Source organism: Acomys minous, assembly GCF_964271855.1.
Source record: "Acomys minous genome assembly, chromosome: 10".
NCBI classification, from domain to species: domain Eukaryota; kingdom Metazoa; phylum Chordata; class Mammalia; order Rodentia; family Muridae; genus Acomys; species Acomys minous.
Window position 1 is genome coordinate 19,446,508 of NC_140491.1, and position 20,173 is coordinate 19,466,680.

The 20,173-nt window shown below is 39.8% G+C and overlaps 1 pseudogene across 1 annotated transcript in view; it reads right to left on the minus strand.

Annotated features, from left to right (window-relative positions):
• Positions 1 to 19,737, minus strand: part of LOC311606438 (cytosolic beta-glucosidase-like) — a 35,859-nt pseudogene extending 16,122 nt beyond the window's left edge. Inside the window, exon 1 of the transcript in view lies at positions 19,599 to 19,737. The product of the transcript in view is annotated as a cytosolic beta-glucosidase-like (transcript). The remainder of the gene's footprint in view (positions 1 to 19,598) is intronic.
• Positions 19,738 to 20,173: the final 436 nt, after the last annotated feature.

A 20,173-nucleotide genomic window follows, 5' to 3' on the forward strand; every position in this document is an offset into this window, starting at 1 on the left:
CTACTTGTTTTATAATGAGAGACAGAAAGGGGGCGGATCCAGATGTGAGGAAAGGTGGATAAGAACTATAAGTAGAAGAAGAAGAAGAAATATTAATAATGATTTTTAAAAGTATGCAATTTTCAAAAAATGATTTTAAAAGTTTGTGGTTTGAAAAAAAAAAGCAATAAAAGGGAAAAGGGACAAAAAAGAAAACCAGACAATACACATCTCTGTCCATCCTATCCCACCCACCCCATCCCTTACCCATACCCGAGCCCCAGCATCCAGAAAACAATTGCCCAAACCTTCTCACTCTGCCTGAGAGATGGAGTTGGGGTGTCTCCAGCCAGAGAGGAAATGTCTTCTCCCATCACCACGTCCTCTGGGTTTCAGAATATAAAGGCATCTGAAGGGCCAGGCTTTTAGTGGTGTTAGCCTGACCTTCATTTTAGAGAAAGAAAACAGTGAGCACTGTGACAGAGGGAGGTAAATGTGAAGCCCGGGGCAACCGTGAGGGGGACCTTGGGCCTCTTGAAACATGGAGAGGTTCCTAAGGGCAGAAGTCTGACCCTTGATTTTTCTCTACCTCTCTATGTGCATAAAACTCTATTTGGGCTTAGTGCAGCCATGTCTGTTAAATGGAAGTTTCTAGAAAGTTTCTGATAAGCATCGAGAGCCACCCAGCTAGGCCACACAGGCAGAGAGACAAAGCTGACATTTACGTGGGGTGTGGCTTCAGGAGCCGCCGTTAGGGGGCATAGGCTTGAAACCAAGCTCTTCTTGAGGGTAGACTTCACATCTTGCAGTAGATAGGCAACACACAATGAACTCAATGTCATCTTTGGAGGCCCCTTGTCTTATAATGTCATGCCATGTATTTTGTACAAAATCATATATAGGATTTGGGGTCACATGCCTCCCAGAATGGGTGGAGCATGGACGAGAGGAAGCTTTCCAATGAGCTGTTCCAAGCCAAAACCAGAAACAGGCACCTATAAGCCCTAAGGTGTAAAACCAGGCCTGGTATCCAAAGCCTTCCCTTGTCTAAGCCGGCTCTGTCACTCACCTTGGCCCACTTCTCCCTCTTCTGCAGTCACCCGGCTAGAGGCTCAGTTAGGTTCTCCAGAATCCATGAGTTGCAGCCCCTGGTCCTTGAGCATGTGACTAAGTTTGGAGACATTTTAAAGCCATGACTCCATTAAATGAGGCCACTTGAGTGAGAGCCCTCCTCCAGAGTAACTGCTGTCAGACTTGACAAGGAAATTTGGAGACTTAAATAGACACCAAGGACAGAGAGATAGAGGGGGGGCGGAGATAGAGAGATAGAGAGAGAGAGAGAGAGAGAGAGAGAGAGAGAGGGAGGGAGGGAGGGAGGGAGGGAGAGAGAGAGAGAGAGAGAGAGAGAGAGAGAGAGAGAGAGAGAGAGAGAGAGAGAGAGCATAAGAGACACAGTAAAAAAGCTGCCTGAAAGTCAAGGAGAGGAAGTCCTCAGAAGAAATTGAAAGTACTGACACCTTGATCTTGGGCTTTTAGTTTTCAGAATCACTAGGAAATTAGTTTCTATTTGGTCTGCTACATTTTGTTAGAAGATCTCTAATAACCCAATACAATCCCTGCCTTTTGAGAATTACACATTTTACACCCAACCGGTGTATAAACTGAATCCCCTCAGGAAGATATTCACTCCCTCCTCCTTTGACCCAGTGACTGACTACATTCCAGGCCTTCCTTGCTAACTGCGCAGTGGCAAACTCTTCATGCACCATAAGTCAGACAGTGGCTCTGATTAGCTTACATAGTACAGTAGTCCCCTGACCCTTTACCCATGAGGATATATTTCAGGCCCTAGTGGATGCCTGAAACTACAAATATTACTGAAATCTATATTTTTCATATATGTACAATTAAATAAAACTTAGTTTACAGTTCAATAAATAAATGAATGAATGTAACAGATCTTTAAATCTAGGAAATACAGATGAAAATGGCAGTAAGAAATCATTCTACAGCCATACAGTTGGCAGACATGTAAAAGCTGCTGCTAAGGAGAAAAGTATAAACTGTATTCATTAGAGAAAAATATAGAAACATCTAGAAGTCAAAAAATAGCAAACAGTAGGGTAAAAATTACTAATCCAAATACTATCACATGTTTACTAATGTGGGCCAGAGATACATGATACACGTAGCTATGGTTGCAACCTCAAAAAAAATGACTAAATACAAAATAGAACAAAGGAAATATTGGAAGCAACCCAAATTTCCCTTGCGCAGACAATACATAAATAAACTATAGAATATGTATACAATAGGTGTAAGAAAAAATGAATCCATCCTTACAGACCAACCTGCCTGCACGACGCCCCCTAAATTACAGTAAGACAATATAAGCAAAATTTAAATATATGAAGGCTGTATTTTTCTCTGGGTAAAAGAAATGGTAAGTAACAGATTTGTAGCTACAGTTTCCTGTAGTAAAATCACAAAAAAAAATCAAACAATTAATAAATGTAAATTTCATTTGAGTGACTACATGAATAGGAGAAAATAATGGATATGATTGTGAAAATACGATGAGTATTAGAATTGCTTTTATTTAATACACATATATTATAATTTCAACTATTGTGAATCTATCAAAAACCACAGTATAACACATTTCATTGTTCATACCAGAAGTCTTTTGTTAAGTATTAGCTTTGACTCAACCCTGTACCAACACTTTATTTTAATTCCATTCTTTTGTTCCTCATCATAAACAGTATGAATATTCTTCAAAGTAAGTATTATTGCTTCAAGAAGGAAAACTAGGACACATAGAGATTCAGTGACTTTTCCAAAACTGGACAGCAAATACTGATGAGTATCGCCATGCAGTATACCAATCTGACTATATACCAATTTGCAATACCAGCAAATCAGAGGCTTGGCTCTGTTACTTATTATTTGGGTAAGTATGGGAAAATATTAAACCTTCTTTTGTGAGTTAGTTTCATTCAACACTTACACATTTAAGAAGTATTGTAGATCCATTCTCTTCAGAGAAACTCAGGGTTGTACTATCATCATACAAACAAATATTGGCTAAAGACAGAGTTATTGTAAGTTGTGTAAAAACATGAGGAAAAGCGCATACTCAAGAGTTGATACTGTCATTGGGAGTCAGGTGGCTTAACAATAGAAAGCTTGTTAACATAGGGATTAGGCCTCATAGTAGTTGCTAAAGAGAAAAGTGATTTATGACTCCCATATAGTGGTTACAGTACCTAGAGAAAGGAGCTGCTATGAGGCCAAGCACCAGGTACCAAGAATGTAGTGTTCCAAGCCAGAAATATTTATTCTCTAGTCACTTGGAAGAAAACAAAATTGCCCTTTGAATTTCCATACTATTAAGAATTCCAAGGTATTTTAATGAAAATGGAAAATATTGAGTCTCTTAGATGGTAAATGGATCCACTACCAAGCCTGAAGACATGAGTCCAATCCCCAAGACCCACAGTATAGAAGAGAACTAAATCTTGTCCATATACACACATACATAGACACAGTGAGAATGTCCCTCATAGCCTCAGACATTTGAACACTTGGTCATAGTTTAATGGCTGCTTGAGAGGTCTAGCAGGTGTGACCTTTGGAATAAATATATCACTGGAGGTGAGGGTTGAGAGTTTAAAGGCGCTTGCCTTTTTGAATTTGCTCTCTGTGTATCCAGCTTCCAGCTTTCTGCTCCTGCAGCCTTGTGCCTTTGATCCATCATCATGGACTCTACCCCTAAAACTGTAAGAACCCAAAGTCTCTTTCTCCCATAAGTTACCTTGGTCGTGATGCTCTTACCATAGCAATAGAAAAGTAATAACATATGCATACCAAAAATAAATAAAGTGTAATACATTTGTATTTAAAAGTTTGATATTAAACAACATCAATGACATCCAAGGAAGGCTGCAATGTATTAGAGAAATTGCAGAGGTTCCACAGCTGGGTATGGATGAGCCTCTCTGTTCTCTGGCTTACGAGTGACATAATTTCCCTATATTTATTGTGGATGCACATGGACTACTTTACACGGACTTTTTAGTTAATCTCAAATGGTCAAAACACTAGTGAGCCTGAAGAGTTTCAATACATACTGCAGATGTTAGCTGTCTCTTCTACTCTAGGCTCAAGGCAACGAGCAATAACTACATTCCCACAAAGCATGACTAGGTTGGGGCTTTAGCTTCCTTCTGTCATATGTCCTTTGTACCATAGCGCACATGTAAAAAGTGCTGAAAGTGATGATCTTTGCATATGCCTGCGGAATTATGAATGCATGTTGCGGCTAGGAGGGCTGGCACTGTGAGGCCTCTGGCTTCCTGGCATGTAAGATACAGTCAAAGATGGCGCAACATTGTTGTTATTATTGCTACAACACCCTTTGAGAAATCGCAGGTCTGTGTAAGCCTCTGTCCTATGCACAAAGAAAATCCTCTCAACTAAAAGAACACATGACATATAGATGTGTGTACATGAGCGTCATCTGCGTCTTCCTTCTCCAACACCCAACATGGGCTCAACAGTCCTCTGTTCTTAGGAATACTTCTTTCTTCCCATAAGTATGGTCCCCTCTAGACAGCTATGATACAAACAACACATAGGGCCAGAGTTATTTTGTAACATGTTTGCCTCCTGTGCTTTGAGATCCAGTCCAGGCAAGGTCCACATTTTCCTGATTCATCTGTCTCTCCAGTAACAAGAATGATGTATGGCAATACCATGTGCTGGGTAAAATGCTCTGCACATGTCAGCTTCACACAAAATAGGAATGTTGGTATTTATTGCTTCAAGGACATGCAGAAGTTCTCTTCATATTTGTAAGCTACTTATGATATAGTTTAAGGATGAAAATATGTCTGAGAAAATCCAACTAATTGCTGCTATGTGCCATTCACTTGCAAAAGATATTTTAATTTTAAAAATAACATCCTTTAAGAATGTTATGTACAACTACTGTGTGTGAAACTCCAAAGGAATGGTTATTAATCATTGCTTAATTGATTAAACAATGATTATCCTAAAAGCAGGATTTGGCAATCCAAGCTGGCCCAGAAAGACACGTGTGTTCAGAGTCACAGGGTCAATCAATCACCATACCACAGGATCACATTTCTTTGTCATATTATGAGAGAATGGAAGGTTCTAGAAGGAATGTTTCTAAGAGTAAGGTAAAATGATAAAGTATGTAATTTGTTTGAAAATACTGAGATGCAATCAACATTTCTGTCAGGTAAGGTGGAAATGAATTACTGAAAGGATTGCACAAAAGGAAGCTAACAGGAACAATGAAAATTATCAACGCTGAGACAAAGCAAAACCTATTTTTAAAATATAACCATAGAGCATTAGGGGCTCATCTTGCACAGTGATGTAAAAATGAAGCAACAAGTTTTTTAAACTTGTTATTTAATCAAATAAGAAAAGCAGAGATGTTAGCCTTGTTAGTGTAATATAGTGAGTTTGCAAATAAGTGAGAAAAAAAAACCCCTCATCTTGTGGAATAAGAAGTTAATGTTGTACAATCAACTAAAAACTAAGTAATAGTTATAAATGTGCCATTTAGGAACATAGATGTAAATACTACTAAAACAAACATTAAAAAAAAAATGCATAGGCCTTGGGCCACAAACAAAGACTAGGGAGAAGTGGTATGGAACACCTTTTCCTGGTGATGAGCAGTAACCAGTTCTAACTGCACCATGCAGTACTATGTACATACAGAACAAAGATAAAAACTGAAGTTCAAATTTGAAAACTGAAGATAGCCACTGAAGGAGACAAGTCAGAAGAATACAAGTTTCAGGTAAGACTACATAGAAAGACTTTGTCTCAGAATTACATACATAACATCTAGGGAGATTACTGAGTGGGTAAGACTCACTCTTGCTGCACAAGTATCAGGCCCTGAGCTCAGATCCCTAGGTCAATGCAAAAAAGTGAACTCACCAGCCAGCCTAGATGGAAAACACTCCTAATCTAGTGAGAGATTATTGTCTCAAAGGAATAAGGTGCATAGTGACAGAGCAAGACGCCCAATGACTGCCACTGGCCAATTCAGCATTTGCACTTCCACACACGTGTGTATAAACCCAGACATATAAACCACATGCATTCTGTACATCCACACAAAAGCAGATAAGTAGAACAGAGTTCTCTCCAACCATAGAGTTGACTGTGCAGACTTTTAGAAGTTGCCTCTTTGAGGGAGAGATAGGGTTTGTCCATGGCTCACATAGTTGCTGAGAGATAGCTCCATTCTGAAAAGCCTTTCAAGAACCTTCACAAGCAGCAGTTTTTCTCAACAGACAGTACCCTTCAAGGTGTTTTTTTTTTTGCTGGGAAATGAAGTGTTTTAGTCTTCCCAAGACCAGACTGTAACATGTGTTCAGAAACCAACTTGCTCCTGAAAGACTCAGGCAGCATTGTGTCGTGTCATTGTGGAACTTAACAGATTGGGAGGGGTGCAGTTCAGTTTTGTCCCCAAACTTATATCTCTGAGGCACATATGACATCCTGTAAAACAAGACAATTCTATAGCCTTACTTCATGAGATAGAATGTCCCAAACTCTTCTCAATATTTTTTAGGCAAAGGTTGTTTGAGATGACTATTCACCTAAGATCTGTCATTTCCCTTCTATGAGCCCAAGACACACATACAAGCACAGATATGTACGCAGCTATAACCAAAGTCTATTTACAATGTTCCCTCTTTTTTAAAAATATCACTAAAATTGATGAAATTAAGATAGGTATTTATTGAGATCAGAGATTATGTTAGTAATTGGTAGACTAGCAAATTAAAGGCTGCATACATCAGATGGTTTAGCGTACTTTCTTCACTCTCATTCTGAACTCTTCAGTGGTCTTCTGTTTAACAGTAACTGCATGAAACTTTTAAATAACCATTCTTTTATTGAACTGAGATAAGTTTTTTAAGAGGAGGGATGATACAAAGAATTAGTGAATATTTAGTTGAAAGCCATGCACGTAAGGAATCCCATCCCCACAAAGCAGATGGCCAAATGCAAAATCAACAGCACCTATATGAAAACAGTGTTCATGGTGCCAGACCCAGTTGCAAACACTTACAAAGAGGGCTCTTGATTCACTGACTGATTACAAGCAACTCACGTCTCTAGACCTCTAGTGATGTTTGGGACATGGTTCTCTTGAAGGGAATCTTGTTACGGTCATGTCAACATAGCATGAGCCCAGTGTCTAAACTAATTCAGGAAAATGGTTGGCAATCTTCTACCTCAGAAGGGAACTATACCCAAATAGTATTCAGCCAAAATGTGAGTATTGAAATCCTAATCCTCTGTAGTTTAAAATGTGGCTGTATGTGAAGCTAAGGCTCAGAAGGAGTTAATTCTTTAAAATAAGGTCACTGAAGCAGGAAAAGGTTGTGTGAGGACAGAGTGAACCATTTGCCGGCCAAGCAGTAAGCCTCAGGAAAAAGCAAGTCTGCCAAAACCTTGTTCTTGGACTTTTAGCCCATAGAACTACAAAAAAAAAATTTCCGTTGCTGAAGGCTCTCAGTCTATGGAATTTTGCTATGGCAGCAATCACAAGGAAGTCCAGAGTTCAAATGTACTCCCTGGAGCCATGCTGAGTGCTTCCCTCAGTTTAAAGAAAGTGATGAATGGGAGCCTCAACTTTGGACGAGGGAATCCAGAACCTACACAGAGAAAAAAAAAGAGTAAAGAGGCAAAGCGAAGGACAGGAAGGAAAAGAAGTGGAGAGAAGCTGCATCTGAGTCATGGCCCCTATATGCACAGAGCCTGGATACGGAGACATGGTCCATTCATTTCACACCTGAGAACGGGACCAGGCAATAAAGCTACACAAAGAGGTCACAGCACCTGCCTAGGGATGCCCAAGATAGCAGAATTATTTTTTATTTGTATTCTGGAGCCAATGTAACAAATCATAGGCAAGTTGGTGGCTTAAAATAACTGAAATTTATATTCCCACTGTTCTCAAAGCCAGAGGTGTGAGATAAAGCTATTGGCAGGGTTGGTATCTTCTGCACCCGCGAAGGACTTATCCATGTCACTGCCCTAACTTTTGTATGCTGCTTACACCTCTTGCCTTCCCTTCTCACCATGCCAAATTTCCCACGTTTTCACCTGCCCTTCCCTTTTAGAGGTGGTTTTGTTGTCTCTATTTTTTAAGAGTATTTAAAAAATACTATTTTGATATGGATGAAAGGCCTGCTTCAAATTGCTATGTAGCCCAGGGTGGCCTCAAATGCATGAAAATGTTCCTTTCTTCACCTCCTGGAGTGTTTGTATAACCAGTGTGGACCACTGAGCCTGACTTCATGTTCCATCTTTCATCAGAATCCCCAAATAGGATTTGTGTGCTAAGCATAAATCTGCAATGATCAGGTCTCAAGAGAAGAAGCTCAATAGTGGCTTCAAAAATAAAAAATAAAAACTGCTTTAAGATGTGGTAGCATTTGTGGAAACCAGTAATGGGATCAAACTTATGTTTTGTCGCTATTTTCTGAAGGTGACTGAATTTCTATGGACAGAGAAAGTACGGGGAAGAGACTATGACAAGGTAGAGAGTATGACAAGGTAGAAACTATGACAAGGTAGAGACCGACTATGGTTCAACATGCATCTCAGGAACTAGGATGGTCCCCCAATCTTAGACCATAAAAATGCCACCAAAAAAGAAGAGTCATCATGGAAAGGCTGTAAAGACCTGAGTGTGATGCTACCAAACAAAGCTCCTTTCTTGTTATCTCCCCTGCGACAATGATAGAAACCATAGTCTGCAATCCAAAATAAAAAGAACAGGGAGCCTTCCTCCAAAGACGCTGAAGGAAATTTAATCCTAAATCTCATTTGGAGTTTTAACTATTTTGTGGCTTTGTTGTTTTAAATCCTAAAACAGGAATTAGGCTTTTGCTTCTTAACAATGGTCACATGTTATCAGCCAAGGTCCCAGGAGGAAACAGGTACCACTCTAGCTCAATAATAGAAAAGAGTTTCATAAAGGGGGAGGGAGGCAGAAGAGAGGGAAGGGGAAAGGGGGAGGAGGGAAGGATGGAGGGACAAGGAGGAGAAACAAACCATTTCCAAGAATTTGCTGAGAGCAACAAGGGCACCTTGTCAAGTAGGAAGTCATTACTGCATATGAAAAGGCCATGGGTAAAACTGGTTTCCAGATAGCAGTCTGCCAGTGGCTGCCTGGTTGACAACGTGGCCTTCAGCAAAGGGCCCCATCAAACCTCTACAGTCAGAAGGGTGGAAACCAAAGTCCAAACACTTTGGCATATTTCTCCTCCCACCCTACACTCCCATTTTGTTAGTGATCCCCATGCATCAAATCCAAGCAGTACATTGGAAGCCTGGTCCCGTCCACATCTGTGGCCCTCCCAGGGTTCAGAGCAGGGAAGAATGGAGAGTGTGTCTGGGTATTATAATTACATACCTGATAGGACCAAAGAACCAGAGGAACAATGTCCATCTGATTTCTCCTGACGTGAATGGAAAAGCCAGTGTAGAAGGACACTGGAAACAAAACAAGGTTTCCTTTATGATTGTGTGCCAAGAGTCTTAATTGTTACTCTACCAGTGTCAGGAATAACAAAGCACAATTGTCATTTAACTACTGCAATGAGTACTTTTATAGCTACTGACAAAATTCCTAACAAAAGTAACTTAAAGAATAGGTTTATCTTGGCTCGAAACTTACAGGCGAGGCCCATCACTATAGAAGAGGCATGGTGTCTGGGGGGTGAGGCAGCTGGTCACATTGTACTCAAAGTCAGTAAGCAGAAAGACATGAATCCTGAAGCTCTGCTCACTTTCTCCTATTGAACTTGGCCTAGTCTATGGGAAGGTGCTGCCCATATTCAGTTAATTCTCCCTGGGAACACACTGGCAGACACAACCAGGGCTATGTCTCCCAGGTGACTCTGCCTCCCTAGGGTTGCAATCATGATTAACAATCACAACAGCTAATTAAGTCATTCTGAGGAGTAATAAATTCTTAAGAAGATTAGTAGTGAGAGGAAATGTTTCAAGCCTGCTGAGCTTAACCTACTGGCCTCTACCCCTCCCGTCCCCCCTGTACTTTTGTTGGCTTCTGATGGTTAGAAGGTCTTACCTCCAAAGACTTCTGTGGCTTCTTTGTCATTTCCATTAGTCCTGTATAATATATGCAGCTCTTTGTCTTAGCTGCCTTTGTCTGTACAGATCTCCCATAGTTAGTCTTTTAAGTGTCAATTAAGTCTCTGCATTCAGTTATTTATGTACGGGGGAGGGGGGATCTGATTATGTAGTAAGAGACTTTTCTCTATGTTTTTTGCAAAGAACCCACCCCTCTTCCTTCCACCCACTAAGGCATTGCCCCCCTATGCAGGATTCAGGTCCTGATCGCTGTCGTGCATTTGGAAGAGTGAAATGGCAGAGTGGGAAAAACACCAGGATAATGGTAGCATATATCACTTACTGAGCTCTCATGATAGCCAAGCCCTTTTCTAAACAATTCGTGTGCTTTATAACTAATAATGATTCCATCACCCCCTTTTAAACTATGAGGAACCAAGGGTCTCCTGGAGTTCAAGGACTTGGAAATGGTCAGAGAGCTAACTAAAATTCTGAGCCATGCGTGACTTACCAAAGCCCTGTCTGTGCCCTTTCAGTTGGTTCTATATATTAAGTCTCTGTAACCCCAGGAAATTCATTCAACCACCTTTATCTCAGCTTCCTTATCTACAAAATGAGATTGTTCATCATTCCTGGTCTTTCTAATTGGCAGAGAGAATTTACTAGATATATGACTAGAGTCAGGAAAAGTAGCCTGAAGGGAGGCAGCACATAGTTGTCAAAGGTATTTGTGAACATCTGTCTAGTCCTTAGAGGAGGATCCTCTCACTCAGCTTGAGAGCATTCCTGGATGTGCTGGTGACTAACCAGACCTGTTAGGTATGCCCACTAAATCCTGCCCCCACACCTGGATTCCTCTAGGCTTGGCACTTCTCCATGTCTGGCTCCTCTACGCTTTGAGAGGAACACATAGTCTGTTCCAGAGATTTGGGGCAGGGAAAATAGCCCCAGTACAAAACCCCATACAAAAATCTCTCCCAAATAGCCACAGATGCTTTTATCAATGACCTTTATTTTATTTCTTAAAAAAAAAAAAAAAAGATAATATACACATGAGGGATGTGAAGAGAGAGTCCTCTTTCCTCTTCTCTTTTTATGTAACTTCACAACAAAGAACAAATAATAATGCTTAAAATGTAAAAGGTGCCCTACAGCCAGCCTTCTGCTGCCCTCCACAAAACTCAGTTAAACCCTTTAACTCTTTCCTCTTCTGCTTCTTCTTGCCAATGTCACACAAAACATGAAACACTACTAGAAACCTCAATTCCTGGGAATTTGCATGGCCCGATTCCAAAAATAAATCAACTCCAAATCTGTATAAGCACTATCTGCTTCTCAGCCACAAATCATGGATTTGTGGTTGCACAGTACAATTAAACCCAACATTGGGTTGTTGTTTATTATTTGCTTGGCTTGCGGTGGGTGTGTGTGTGTGGGGGGGTGTTGGGGTTTAGTTTTTTGTCTGTGAAAAATTGTAGCATTCGGGGGCAACTAGTTCTTTTATCATTCATGAAGTACTTCAGATATCTAGATATAAGGCAGAACTCTGGGCTTAAATCCTAGCTGCCATTTCCCAAGAGAAATGATAAAGATGTGCAGGGAGAGGGCTGACTATCTGAGGAGCCTGACATAAACAGACATGGCTGATGCTGGATATTACACCAGGAGGGATTCTGAATCCCCCAACTAAGAGGGCAAGAATTCCGGACTTGTCTAAACAGGAATGTGAAGTTCTTACTCCTACATACAAATTCATTCAGGACAATTTAAGTTCTTGGAATCTATATTCATTTCGGTACAAGGAGCAATTATATTTTCCTCACAAGATTTTTGTAAGGATCAGTACGAAATGTGTGACACAATGGATGGCAATTACATTTAAAGGCAGCTATTATTGTGGGCTTTTTTGTTTTGTTTTGTTTTGTTTTGTTTTGTTTTGTTTTGTTTTGCCATTATCATGATGACAAGTTTTTCTATTTGTGGTGTGTGTGTGTGTGTGTGTGTGTGTTTCTCAAATCCCTCACTAGATTCACAATATATTTACATCTTGGCAAAATGTTAAAATGGATTTAATGATAACCTACATTAGGCAACTGTGGTATCATTTTTGTCTCACAGAACGGATGGGTCATAGAAATGCATCGCTCAAGTTGAGGTAGTACTGAGTCACAGCCCGTTGCCTAAGGAGAGCAGCAGCCGCCATCCCACACACAGCTCTGCACTTGGTACAGATGGGGCTCCAGGTCTGTATTTACTGGAAGTTGCCCTACAAGTACTTAATTAGGAGAGGTAGGGGATGTCACAGAAAGTTCCTTTTAGCCCATTGTTGTGGTTCATGATTTCTTTGGCCGAAGCCATTTGGATTACAGGTGACCCAGTCTAAAGAAATCACATATGCTCCTCTTATCTCCTGTCACCTACTTGTGTTCTAAAGCATCCGTATTGCAAGACTCAGAAAGATCTATTATCCTTAGGCATTCTTTAGAGCTATTTTATCTGTATGGTTGCTGTTAATTATTTCTTTGAAGTTCACATTTCTCCCAATAATGTGATATAACACTACTATACAGAGGGTAGGTAAAACACATTTTAAAGACAGGAAAAGAGGTGCATATGATGTGCAGTTTCATCCTGAGAGCAGTCAGAGTAATCCCGTGGATGAGAGACAATCATTTCTTGTAGGCTTTAGGTAAAGATATCATTTACGTTTATCTGTGGACACAAAACTCTAAGAAAACATCACTTAGCATCACTGCCTTGGGTGTTAAACATATTTATGAGATTGAAATCATTCTCCAGGAGGACATTTTATTTCAATGCCATAGGTCAGATGCACTGGCTAACACCCCAGATGATATTGATGTTCCTTCAAGATTTAAAATAATGCTTATACCATTTATTTATTCACTCATACAGAGAGAGCACCCATCCTGAAAAATCAGGAACACTGAACAAGGTTTACATAAATCTGACTGTTTTCCCCCTCTGGCCATTTGGCTCCGTCTGCTAGACCATAAATATTCAATAATTCTTTACAATGACAAAGCATCCTTTATGCAAACATTGCTAAGCACATTATTCTCCAATATTACAGTCTCCTTTTTAACCTACTGATAAAGTCACAGAAACTAACTGACTTTCTTCAAGGTCCCACCACAAATTGTTTATTTTGTCAATCAAAGCCCAGGTGTCCTGATCCTAGCGATAACTAAGCCGAGAAACAAACAAACACACACGTTTTTAGGTGCTAAAGCTGATGACCTCCACTAAATATTTCTAAATTGAATCTATTAGACAAAATGTCTTCCTTAAAGATGTTAAATGTTGTGATGCATCCAATTGAATTTTATAACTTTCGCTCCAATTTGCCCAGGGCCAGTTACCATTTTCAGAGCCCCCAAGAATGACCTATTTTAATTGAATCCTGTTACAAACACTTAAACTTTCACACTCTAATCAAATCAGGTTTCTAAATAGAAATTGAAGTTGGAGCAGAGAAATAAAACTTTTCATGTAAAGGTCCACTTGAAGTAATAGCACAGCTACGTGAGAACATTCGAGCAAAGCAAAAAGATGGACATGTACTAGTAAGACTCGGAGAAGCTACAGCAGGTTCATGTTACTCAAGCAGAGGGAAATATTTTCTAGTATTTTTTTTTTAATTTCTTCATCAAAATGCTAAGTAACATTAGTTAAATGTAAAAAGGTTAAAAATATCAAAACTGGGAAGTTCTTTTGAAATCCTATAATCCTCTCTGTAACATATGTAAATACACATTTCACAGAACTCTGGACTCAACCAATGTACCAGCCATGAGCCTATGAGATATCACAGTATTTACATTGAGTCCATATATCTGTGGGTTGGTCCCAGCCAATACTAATCATAGGAAACCAACTAAGGCAAATCTGTTACAGGAAGATATGAGACTCTTCCAACTGGTGGCTTTAGATCAGGGATGGTAGCAATTTTCTTTTGAATAGCACTGTAGTCTAAATGATCACCCAAGCTTGATTTCTTCCTTCTCTCTCTCTCTCCTTCATGTGTAATGCGTGCATGTCAGCTTCTCTTGGCTCCTTTCCCTTTTTCTTTCATTTCTCCCTAATAAAATTATTGCTTATAAAATATCACCTTGGTAACCTCTTCTTAGAGGACCGTAACTAACCTTCCACCCTTGATAAGGATGCTGCTCCTACAATGGGAATGAAGGTGAGGGACTCTGAGAGGCTGGTTGTAGAGGAATGTAATTCAGGACGTGCCTCTTCTGGAAAGAGACCACATCCAAAGATTTTCTAGGTCTGTGTGATGTGGCTGGAATACAAACATGACTTTAATACGGGAGACAGAGCCAAAGAGATCTGAGTTCAAGGCCAATCTGCTATAGATCAAGTACCAGGTAAAGAAAAGCTTAGGTCCAGGCATCGTGGTACATGCCTTTAATGACATACAATGAAGGTAAAGTTAGTTTGTAGACGGAGGCACCCATGTTTAAAAGATATCAAATTGAGCGGCAGAAAGGGTGACGAATCAGAGATTTGACAGAATAGGGTATGCCCAACTCTCATGACAAGAGAGAGACAATTTACAGAAAAAGGAGACAGTTTTACCAGGACAGTAATAGAGAGAACTCGGGTGAAGATGAATTGATCCAGAAAGTGAGAAGAGGCCAGATTAGAGCAGATTGTGAGTTAGTCTGAGGCCAAGCAGAGCAATTCCAGGCTGAGGGAGAAGCCAGATCAAATAAGTTATCTGCAACTTCTGGCAACACCCACCCTGCATCAAAGAAGATGATAAGCATCCAAGAACCTTCTTATGGAGATGGTGACAAATGTGGCAACCTGGGCAAAATCTCTTAGTTTCTGCCACAGACAGAATTCTGCCTAAAAATAGACAAGTTTAGATGCAGGCAGAGTTGATGGCCAAACTGCCAAAACAGGGTAAGCAAGTCTTCAATAGCTCCCACCTCACAAAAATGTCTGTCAATATATTGGGCCAGAAGGCTGAAGATGATGCTCCAGTGTCACAGAGGGTGTTGGGTGACTGTTCAGGCAGTAAACTGTCTCAGTCATTTTTTTCACTTTGGAACCTGCTAACCTGCACTTCTGGTTCACTCAGATATTTAAGTGTTATTCCTTCTCAAATCTCTGATGAGGTTGAAAACCAGATAGTTTCATCTTTCAATTAAGCTTAGCAGGTTAGAAGTTAAGATGTTTCTGGATCAAAATAGATGTTTTAAGTTAATAGAGATGAGATATGGTAGATATTGATCTTCATTCAGAAGATTAGACCCAACAAGATAGGAAAGATGTTTACTTCAAGTTTTCCAAATACAAATAGCCAAATCACTATGAATATAGCATTTAAATAATTCCTGATTATTTTGTGTTTCTTCCTGATGTTTGTAGTTAATGTTATTCATGAGTAATAATATAAATATATATGTTAAAAGATAAACACAATAAAAAAATTTTAAAAAGATTTTTTTAAAAAAATAAATAAGTCATCTGGTTTTAAGATAGAACAGCTGAGTAGAACCAGCCAGCCCAGAGCTCAGAAAGAACAAGGAAGGGTGAATTCACTAAGTACGAAGTCTCAGAGGCTGAAAACACTGTAGGCCTAGCTTAGATTGCACAGAGGCTGGAAGAAGCATCCAGAACTAGGCCTAGGTTAGCAGAAGGAGGCAATAAGCCTCGAAGACAACTGAGCCAGGAGAATAAAAGTTCCTTGTACAGGTGGCCATGACGGTGGGAATAATCATGATGATGATGCTAAGGGTTAGTGATTACAGTGATGTGATCATGTGTCTGTGGATGAAGATGATGGCATTAGAGGTGGTGATGATGGTACCAGTGGTGAGGAGAAGGAGAACAATGGCAAGTGAGATATGCTGATGGTGACAGAGAGAGTGATGGTAGTAGTGCTAGTGATGACTATGGTGATGATTATGGTAATAATGATTTTGATTATGGTAATAATGATAAAAGTGATGGCAATAATGGAGATGGGTATGATAATGATAAAGATGGGGATGATAATTATGATAGTGATGATTATGGTGATAGTGGCTATGGTGATGATAAACATAATAAGGATGAATAGATATTGAGTCCTTTTATAGAATTCCAATTTTTATACTAAAAATTGCCTGAAATACTTCATCACTTTTATAATACCTTTATAATAAACACTCAAAGACTTTTGTGACTCAACTGAAAGAAGAAGTATTAAAAGGGTAACATAAACTATAGGACTATGTTGCTCACGTAGAGTGAAAAAGCAGTTTTAGCTTTTAGTTTTTCATGCATGTAAATAGAAGAAGTGATGCCAGTAATCGTTATTTTGTCTCATTTTTCAAAATACATGCATATTGAATCCCCCTGCCATGTGTGTGTGTGTGTGTGTGTGTGTGTAGGGGGGGGTGTGGTGAGCATACACTTGTAAGTATGCCCTTGTATGCTTATTCTTGCCGGCACATGAAGAGGACAATGTCAGGTGTCATCTTGAACTGTTTATCCACCAGATTTTGTAATAGACAGTCTCTAACTGACTCTGGAACTCATTACCTCACCTATCCTGGCTGGACCATGAGCCCCAGGATCTGAGCCATGCTCTACTTTTGTGTGGGTGCTAGGGATCAGAGCTCATATCCTCATGTCAGGCACGTTACCCAGTGACCAAACTTTCCAAACTCCACTCCATCCATTTGTATTAAGAGTTTGCAGTATGATCATATGTACCCTCTTTCTAGAGTAGTACCATATAGTTATAGTTAACGACAGTAATAAGCGTATGAGTTCAAGCCTTTTATAAGAAATTAAATTCAACCCAGAATGGTAGTGAACACTTTTGACACCAGCAAGTGAAAGATAGAAACAGGCAAAGCTCTGTAAGTTTGAGGCCAGCCTGGCACAAACAGCAGCTGGGCCAGCTGGAGATGAAAGAAAATGAATTTTTATTTGAATGTCCTCCCTAAAGTTGGAACTGTCTACTTTTTGTGTGTATTGTATAGGACTGATCTATTTATTCAGATACTGCTTGATAAGTTGTCCTAATAAAGTGCTTTTCAGATTTGTATCACACATGTCAAGAGCCAGCACATCAAGCCTGTGGCTGATTGCAAAGTGCTCCATGATATTAAAACAAACAAAGGGCAAGAAAGTGAGCCAAGGTCAAGTAACTAGAAAACTTAGGCTATTAAAACATCCAAAATTATAATACCAAGCCTCCAATTTTAGAATTTATTGACACTATTAAATTGATCAGTCGCCAATTTTTTTTTATTAATTTTATAAATGAAAGCATTGGTGTAATAAAATGCACTTTAGAAGAGGTACAATCCATCATTATCATTCTAAGAATGAACCCTGCCTTGGACCTTTTAGCAGCATGCTGGTCCAAGAACAGAACAGCTGATGAAAACAGTGGTACTTAGATTAACTTGGGAGTGTTTTGATTCATAAGCCAACTGATGCTTCCTGAAGCCCCTCTAGAATCACTGGGTTAGTCTTCAGTCTTGGTGAATGCCTTCTGCCAATGCCTTCAAATAACTTCCTAAATACAGAATTTTCTGAGTTTTTTTTTCCTGTTGCACACCGGTTGTGGTAGCTACAGATCATGTCTACTACATGGCAATTGGCCGTATAAAGGATTATTACATGGCCAATCTTTAAAAGTATCTTTTTAGATAAGTGTGCATGTGAACAAGAAGACTGAGAAAGCTTTGCAGAGATGACCTTACCATGACATCATCTCTTAAACACATTGGAGTACCAAAGTAAACTGTACCAAAGCGCCCCCTACAGGGAAAAGAAAGTTACTCAATGTTTTTTGCACTGACTTATATCAACCTGGCCCACTCAGACTTCGACCACTATGGATGTTTCGGTGGTGTGCAAGAAATAATTGTGTTGTGACATATATTCCAAGTGTCTTCATTTTGAAGATATTAGAAAGATCTCCTTTATAAATTTTTTTCAACCTGTACAAACTTTAGCTGTGGGGGTGGTGGGGATTGTTGTTGTTTGTTTCTTTGAGAGTTTTGGAGGTTTTATTTTCTTCTCTCATACATCATCCTAGCTGCACTTACCCCTCTCTCCACTCTTTCCAGCCCCTACCCCCTTCTCCTCAAGATCTAACCTTCCTCTGTTTCCCTTCCGAAAAGAGCAGGCCCCCCAGAGATGTCAACCAAACACAGCATAACAAGTAACAGACCCTCATATCAATGCTGAACAAGGCAACCCTGTAGGAAGAAAAGGGTCCCAAGAGCAGGCAGAAACAATCACACACCCCGACTCACACTGGTAGGAATCACACAAGAATACCAAGCTACACACTATAACATATGCAGAGGACCTAAGTCAGATACATGCAAGCTCCCTGGTGGTCACAGCAGTCTCTGTGAGCCCCTATGAGCCTTGCTTAGTTGATCGGGTGTTAGCTCTGAGTTTTAAATAGTTAAGAATTTGAGTTGTCTTTGCTTCTCATGTTGTCTTACCTCCTCAAGATCCACCACCTCTGCAACTCCTTCCTTAAATATTTCAACTGAGAAGGCTCCTTTGTCCCTGAGCTCACATGTCTGAACAACTGCTGGAAGAGCACACTGCCTTGCATTGCCTATTACTTGAGCAATTCATCATGTCAACTCTTTCTTCCTGTGCCTGGTGCCTTGTGCAACCTTGATCCTGCCAAGCTTCTACAAAACAAGAAAAGGATGTTGGTAATTTTAAAAACCATGCTTCCAACCTCCAAGTCTGCTTTTTTTAGTGCCTCATCAGCAACAGATATCATAAAAGCCATCACACGACACATATTGGTCTTTTCCTATTTCCTATTTCCACCATGGCCCATATCACATCATAAATATATCTTTTTGGTTCTTTATCAATGATGTCTCTTTATTCTTTTGTCCTTTCCTTTTTGTCCCATCCTCTCATTTCAATTGCTCATCATCATCTACCTCATCTACTGCAATACCCTGACATCTGTTTCCAGGCATCTGTCTTTCGAATGTTTCCTATTTTTTTTCTTTTGCTTAAGAGCCCTTTACCATTGCCAAACACCTACTGATCATGACCCTCCCACTACCTCCCTAGCCAGGGATGACGATCATCAGTGCACGTATTCCACCCACTTAGCTTCAGATCACAGCATTCACCCAGTCATCAAAGCATAAGTCAAGCGCCAAATGTCAACTAGGATACTTCAAAGCAGGTATTCCCAGATGCTCTTTACACATATTCTCCTTAGTGTTTCATGGGGTTCCAAAGGATTAGAAGAACTCCTAGTGATTTACATACATTTTAAAGTATTTCATTCACGTCAAGACCTTTGGCCTGCTTCTAGGGGCGTGATTGTATCTTTTCCCAAATGCAGTTCAAAGATTCATATTATTGTGCCCTGTCTCAAAAAAACAAAACAAAACAAAACAAAAAACATTTCATTTGTTGATACTCACCTCTTGTGTCATTCCCTGAAAAGCAAAAGACCTTCTCCTTCAAATGCAACTCAGACACCACAATCACACTGCTCACACATTTTACTGCTACATCGCCACTTCTCCCATCTTCCTCAATAGCATATTTATTGGTAAACATTGTCATTTTATATCATAGTTATGTGCCTGCCTCAACCCCTTAGGTTTAATTTAGATGATCTTTTCATTCACCTGTCTATAACCAAGTCATAATCTCAATTTTTAAAACATGCTCAGTTGGCATAATCTATTAACTATACATCATCAATTTGAACAAGTAGTCATAATTTAATGTAATTACTCATTCCCTGGCAAGGAAATAAGGTCTCTTGTTCAACATGAGGACAAACATTTTCTGTATTGTTTTGGGTCTCTCCTCTCCAAATCAGAGAAAAGTCATTATTTAACCACACGCCAACCAGGTCACAACTTTAGGATGACCTTCACATTTGTGCCATGGAGAAAACATTGGGAGGATGCTATGGAGAGATTCAGCCTCAGTTGCATCATGTCTGTGTTGAGAACTGTTCACTTCTCCCATCAGCAAGCCAGCTGGG